The following is a 7,682-nucleotide window of genomic DNA, read 5'->3' as shown; positions in this document are numbered from 1 at the left end:
ACAGAGATGTGATTTGCTAAAGCAACCCCCTTATGCTTATGAGACAATGCTGAGTTGATCCCTGATAATTCCAACATTTTCTGTGTACTCTTTTTCAAACTTGTAATAAAATAAAATCAAAATGGGAAGGAAGGGAGGGAGGGAGGGAGGGAGGGAGGGAGGGAGGGAGGGAGGAAGGAAGGAAGGAAGGAAGGAAGGAAGGAAGGAAGGAAGGAAGGAAGGAAGGAAGGAAGGAAGGGCTTTTCCCTATTTTCCTCACAAGTCCTTACTGTTCCTCTCCAGAATGTGAATTTGGGATGATGTAATGGGAGTTGACTTTCTTGGCTGCTTGACTTTAAGTTTGCACTGAGTGAAAAAGGGTGTTGGCGCTTCTTCAGCCTGGAATCCCTCTGACTCACTGCCTACAAAAGTTTAGGTAGAAAAGGGAGTCTGCTTAACGGTTCCTTGGAGAAACATCAAACATTAATGTCCAACAACTGAAGAATCTAAAATGGATTTGTGTTTTTTTTAAACTAATAATAATGTGTAATAAAAAAATTAGTCAAATTTCAAGTGCCTGTCTTTTATCCTAGCAGGAATGCTTCACTTGTTGCCTTAAATGATGAAAGGATAGCCATGATCATTCAGCAGGTATAAACTATCTTCCAGCATGTTTTCACAGAGGGGATAAATACGGTTCCTCATTTTCCATTCCTAGCTGGTCCTCAGTTGTTTTTGAGCATACCATGGTACATAAGCCATATGGAGGGAATGTAATATCCAGGTGCCTTTTGCCTTCCTGTAGCACAAAATATTTATGGTGGACCCTATTCTGCTTGCTCCACTGAAGCTGAGAAAGACAAGTGAATCTGCCCAAATCCTAAGCTTTAAGGCGCTAGAGAACAAGCATTGGCTCCATGTGGGTAAGAGCAGCATAACAATGAAAAATTCTGTTCCACAATGGGTCACACCTAAAAGATTGGGGAGTGGATCACTCTCCTTGGGAGAATTGCCTTACCCTACCAGAGAACAAATCTTTGAACATTTGCAGCAAGTCTACATCTCTGAGTAATTGTGTTGTCAGTGTAATGCCTAATGGTGGCATTCAGGCGGTGTAGCTCCAAACTCATTATACAACCTGCCTAACCAGCACCATTTAAAGGGCAGCAGGCAAAGGTGGGTGGGTTCATCACACATGGCAGTACAGGTGATGTATGTGCCCAGGAGGAAAAGCATGTGAGGGGGCAGGACTCTCCCTTTTCACCGGAATCTGAGAATAGAGAATAGGCTGTGCCAGTCCAAAATGAGGCCAAATCAACAATTCTGGGGAGAGAGGGGAAAATGGCATGCATTTTGCTAGAATCCCACTTCATCAAAAGTTTTTCTTTTAAAAGGAAATGTATATAATCAGGATGCAGAGAATTATAACCAAGAAGGACAATGTTTTTCAGCATCAAGGATCATAATGGAAATCTATCTTTCTTGGGGTCTATTGCATATTTGAACTTACTCCCAATATAATTGACATCATTTGCAAAGGTTTGAAAATATTCTCCTTCGACTTAACAGCCACTGTCCCCAAAGATTATGACTTTTCCCTGCCATTTGTAATTAACTATGTGTGATAAGAGCAACATGGTAGCCATTTCTTCTGGACTTCTCAAGATGGCTCTGGTGATATATAAATGGGGCGAAAATGTTCACATCACACCATCCTGCACTCTCATGGCACAACGACCCTCCATTACCTTTTTTCCAAGGCAACAAGGGCAGAATGGAAATGATGGAGCAGAAGAGCATTGTAAATATTTAACCTTTGTTTTAGATTTGAAAAAAGAAAGAAAAAAAACTGTGCTAGCAAGCGTTGTTCCAGAACAGGATTAGCAGAAGCAGCTTGAAGATGCAAATCTGTAAATTTACTGGGTTTATGTTATTTAAACATATCACAGGATTGTGTAATTCTGGGCATATGGAGTATTCTGACTATGCATAAATTAGGTCTTTAGTTCTTTTATCGTAATAGAAATTAGTTTGGCTGGCGGTGACTATTCAAGGTTGGATCTCAGTCAGAGGTCCTTCTTATTACTCAATAATATCTGAACTAAAGATGCCAAGAATTCAAGCTGGGTCTTTCTGCATTAAAGCAGGTGCTCTGCCACTGAGCTATGGCTTGTTCTATGATATATATTGTTAAATTGCTACCTGGAGAGAAACTGAAAAAGAGTTATTTTACAATTGCTCCCTCCTCTCTGCTGCAGTCTTAAAAAAAATAAATCAGCATTTCAGGAGAATGCATTGCGTAAATAAAAAGATGATTTTGAATGCTAAATAAATAAAAATAAATAAAAATCCAAAAAAGGCAGCTGTAAACTACTGACAACCTCCACCGTCTATAAAATCTAGTTACTCATCCAAGAATACTAAAACTATCATTGGCAGATATTTTTCTTGTTAACAAATGTGGAATGCTCCTTTCACAGGTGTTGAGCACTTTGCAAATGCGATGCCCTTTAGGGAAAAGAAGCTAAATAGAAAACAACTTGCTTTTCCTAAATTGGATCTTTTTTTTCTGACTGACATTTTTAAGCCTTGTTCACTTGCTGTTGCTACCACTTCTTGGGCAGGTTGCTGTTGCCTTTTAAAATATCTGATCACAGAGGTCAAAACTAGATTCTTACCTCCCAAAGAAGAGATGGATTTTGTTTTCTCAGTGTGGGATTTAATGTATTTTTCTTGGCCTATGAAACTGAATTTCCCCAGAATTGAAACTGAGTGATGCGTGAAACTCTCTAGGTCACCTCCTTCCGCCTCTTACCAAATGGCCCTAAAAAGGGATGCCTTTTCTTTCACCCTCGGCTGATCCATCTGCAGTATGGTGATAAGGTTTGCCTGGCATGAAGAACTGCTCTAAAGATGCCTGCAGTACTATGTGCAAATCAGTCTGCTTATTTGAAATATCATAGTAGTTGCAGTAATGTAAAAGGCTGTCATGAAAGACCTATATTGTTAGCACAGCATCCTTAGAGATGAATTTCACAGCCTCGGCGGCTGAATGTCATGACCATCTTTTCAACCATAGGTCGCACAGATTAAATGCTATAATGCTAGCACAATTATATGACATATGTGAATATTGGAGGCCAACTCACCTTTAGTTGTTGACCTATGTTAAAGAAGTAAGGGCATTTCTGCACTGCTGAGTTGACGTGTTCTCCACCGATCTTTGGGTCAACAGAAAACTCTGTTTCCATGAAATCTGCTGCTAGGTAGATCCTTATCCTGTCTCTCTTGCCTGTGCCATCACTTGCCTTCCCTCCAAGGTATGGTTGAGAAAGCCCAATACCCAGAAGTTCCTCTTGAGTAATACCTTGATAGGGGGAGAAACACTCCTGTAACACTACATGGCTAATGATGTCTGAAAGCCGTTTCACTCATGGGCTAGGGACGAGACGAAGGCCATTTTTGGGATGAGAACAAGATTTTGCTGGGGCTTGCTTGTGGTTTGCTTAGCTGCAAGTCAGAAAAGGACCAGAGGAAGGCCAGAAATCGGGAGAAGGACACAATGCTTTACCTGTGCTTGCCTTCTTGCTGCTTGCCTTCCTGAATTTAAACTTCCTGCAGGATGGAATGTAGTCACAGCCATGGTGGACTTGAGTGGGTAAGTTAGATACAGAGTACTGGGATAAGGGCTAGTGTTAATAAGGGATTTGCCCCAATATTCTAGTTGCAGTTAGAAATTAAGTCAAGAGGTGCTTAAGTTAAAAAAGGGTGATTCGCCATGAGTCTTCTCTTTCTGAGAATGCTTACCTGTGCCCTGAAATGAATTTCTAGATTATTTTCAGACAGGCAAATCCTTCCACTACCCATCAACAGAGCTTCCATTTTGTCTTTCTTAATAGATTTTCTGGGAGTTTCTAGAGGACTTTCTAGGTTACCGTACAACCTCTCTGCCTTGTTTTTAGAATTTATGAGAGGCAAGAGTTCAGTCAAGGCTATTTTCTTCCCATATATTCCCAGGGCTTTCCATATATTCCCAGGGCTTTCTTTGATTTCCCCCTCCCCACCACCAAAACAAAATCTCAGAACGAGCAAGTTAAACAGGAAAAGGCAGTGCTGAAAATACTTTCTTTTGAAGAGCATCACTGGTCCATCTTTCTGAAAGTACTGTTAGTGAGGGGGGAAAGGGAAGAACAGTAAGGAAAAGGAGGGCTGACTTACAGATGGAAAAGAATTAATCCAAAAAGTGTTTTTGAATTAATCCAAAAGAGTGGCAGACTACAGAAATCACCTACGTTTCAACCTCAGATACAGAAAACAGAATCTCATCCTGCGATCCACAGTCACAGAGCAGACCAGATCCTGCAGAAGGCACAAAGACATCTTCTTAATGAAAGAATAAGACAGGTCCACTTCACCATTGACGCCTTGCAACACAATGTTGAACACCTTCACCAGAAACTCACAGCCACTCTTCCTAACCCAGTCCTGGATAGAGTAATCCAGTTTGGTAACAAAACACAACTGGCCCAACACCACAAAGTGAAGGAGAGACAAACTAGGAAATTTAACATCCTTCTCTCCTGCAGTAAGCAGAAACAAAGAGCTGAAGAACCGGCTGGGAGGAACAACAATGACAGGACAACAGAGGACAAGAAGAAAACATGGGTGAAGAACCTCTCAGACAGGGAACTCACCCAGCCAGAGAGAGATGTCCTAGCCAAAGGTCTTAATTTTGCCATCACCCCCAAGCAGGTTCTGGTGGTGGAGCTCATTACGGCCACAGAATCTGCCATCCGTAACAACCATCTACCCATTGAGGAAGCAGAACAACTCTGGCTAAAAATCTCTGCAGTGCCGTCCAGCGCTCGACCTCCTCCCCCCAACCTCACCACCCAAGAAAGGAGAGCCCTGACAGCCCTCAGCAAAGATGAAACCATTACTATCCTGCCTGCAGACAAGGGAAGATGCACAGTTGTCCTAAACACTGCAGACTACCACGACAAAATAACCTCACTCTTGGATGACCTCCACACATACGAAAAGCTGAAAAGAGACCCCACCAGCAATTGCAAGAAAAAGGTGATAGACAGCTTGAAATAATTGGAACAAGAGGGCTCCATCAACAGGGAAACCTACAACCATCAGTATCCTGGAGAAGCCATCCCCTGCATCTACGGACTCCCTAAGATCCACAAGGTAAGGGCACCTCTCAGACCCATTATCAGCAGCATTAATTCAATAACATATAACATTGCCAAACACCTTGCCACCATACTAGCACCTCTGGTTGGATACACTGACCACCACATTCATAACTCAGAAGAGTTTATTGCCAAAGCTAGGCTCCTGAAACTGGATACAGATGAAACCATGGTCTCCTTCGATGTTTCCTCTCTTTTCACCAGCATCCCCACCACTGATGCCCTAACTGCGGTTAGGAAGAGACTAGAAGAGGACAGCACCTCAACAGGATAAACAATCTTAACCCGAATCAGATCTGCTGTCTTCTGGACCTGTGTCTCAACACCACTTACTTCTCTTACAGAGGTGACTTCTACAGACAGAAACATGGCTGTGTACAGTTCCCCCATGTCACCCATTGATGCCAATCTATACATGGAAGAAGTGGAGAAGAAAGCACTCAGCATGTTCCAGGGAATGGTGCTGACCCACTGGTTCAGGTATGTGGATGACACCTGGGTAAAAATCAAGGCTCAGGAGGTACAGGCTTTCACAGACCATATAAACACCATAAATGCAAACATTAGGTTCACCAGGGAAGACACCAAGGACAACAGGCTGGCATTCCTAGACTGTGAGATTCTTATTGGGACCGGTGGCAAGGTAGAAATAGAGATTTAGAGGAAACCCACACACACAGACCAATACCTGATGTTTGACTCCCACCATCCACTGCAGCACAAACTAGGAGTCATCAGGACATTACTTCACAGGGCAGAAACCATCCCCACCTCCATGGATGCCAAAAAGAAAGAAAACCAGCACCTGAAGACAGCCTTGAAGGCCTGTGGGTATCCAAATTGGGCCTTCATTAAATCTAAGTCTACCCCTAGACTCAAAACAATGGCAGACAGGGCTGAGACCCAGAGTCAGCGGAAGAACCTGGTCATTCCTTATATGGCCAGCATGTCGGAAAGGATAAAACAGATATTTGGAAAACACCACATACTGGTATATTTCAAACCCACTAACACACTGAGACAGAGGCTTGTACACCCTCAAGATCCAACACCGAAACATAAGAGGAGCAACGTAGTATATGCAGTCCAGTGCAGTAAGGAGTGTTCTGAGCACTATATTGGAGAAACCAAACAGCCTTTACACAAGACGAAGGCCCAGCACAGGAGAAGCAACACCACAGGACCAGAATCAGCAGTTTACCTTCATCTAAAAGAAAAAGGACACCCATTTGAGGACAACAATGTTCACATTTTAGACAGAGAAGATAGGTGGTTTGAGAGAGGGATTAAGGAATCCATTCGTGCCAAAGTGGAAAATCCTTCCCTCAATAGAGGCAGAGGCCTCACACACAACTTGTCCCCCATTTTTCATGCTGCCCTTTCATTAGTCCCCAGGAAGATTAAGACCACAAGTTCACCAGGAAGGCCACTCTTAAGGATCCACTTGGGGATGAGCTAGGGATTTAGGAGTAAGACATCCCAAAGACAATCCACACCTCCATGGCACAATTAACAAGCCATTCGGGTGTAGGGACAATGCAGCCACCCTGGAAGACATATATGGGGTCCCCTCACCAACCTTTGCCCAGACTGAAGAAGCTGCTTGGACAAGCAGTGAAACGTTTCAACCAAAAAGAAAGAAATCCAGTTGCCATGACTCAACCTACAGACAATTCCACCTGGATGACTGAGAATCTTCATCGACATAAATCCAAAAAGAGTAATATTGGATTGTAAAGAATGAGCCTTTAAAAATCTGATAATGAATTTAGGGTAATTGCACAATAAAAGTTTTCTGGAATTTTGTTCTAGGTTATACAGGGCGACAAAGAAGCAGATGGTACATGCTTGGAGGTACTTTTCTTACTTCACAACTTCTCTTTAAAGAAGGAGCATGCCTACAGATGGGAGGAGCTGTGGTGTGAAATTCAGCTGCTTAAAATTGACAAAGAAGGTTCTATCAAACCAAGAGTTATTTCAAAAGATCCACACTTCCTTCTGAAACCACTAAATCAGATTCAAGAATTTCACCCAGAATTGCTATGCCTAAATGTTTAGAAGTAACTCACAATGTAACTATGTGAGATAAAGGGAAAGAATGATAGATGTTGTGGCCTCAGATGCTCAATTGTCAGATAAAGTAAAATTAAATTAAGCAGGCACAAGACGGGGAAAAACGGCCTTCACAGCCACCCTCCTCCACTGTTTCTGCATCTCCCTCATGCACAGATACGCACTCTGGAGCCAGCAGTCTCTCCTCATTTGATAGTATATAATAATTTACAGTATATTCACTGCAGTCCCCACAAAGATGAAGAGATTGTCCAATTATTAGGGCAGGCAGGTTTCTGCCATATTGGTCGGAAACAAGTGACAGAAGCAGCTGGGAAGGATGCCATGCAGCCCAGCAGGGAGAAGGAGGCTGGTGACTGGAACAAGGTCATCTGCAGGTCATTTCCACAGCATCCCACAGGGTACCACTTTACCAGCAGCCTATCATCT

General features: G+C 42.8%; 1 pseudogene; it reads left to right on the top strand.

Moving 5' to 3' along the window:
* Nucleotides 1-4,243: 4,243 nt before the first annotated feature.
* On the top strand, nt 4,244-6,882 carry LOC134492425 (uncharacterized; annotated as a pseudogene).
* Nucleotides 6,883-7,682: the final 800 nt, after the last annotated feature.

This window comes from Candoia aspera, chromosome 2, assembly GCF_035149785.1.
Source record: "Candoia aspera isolate rCanAsp1 chromosome 2, rCanAsp1.hap2, whole genome shotgun sequence".
Classification (NCBI taxonomy): Eukaryota; Metazoa; Chordata; class Lepidosauria; order Squamata; family Boidae; genus Candoia; species Candoia aspera.
Note: the sequence above shows the minus strand (reverse complement) of the source record. Positions and strands in the feature narration are given on the sequence as shown.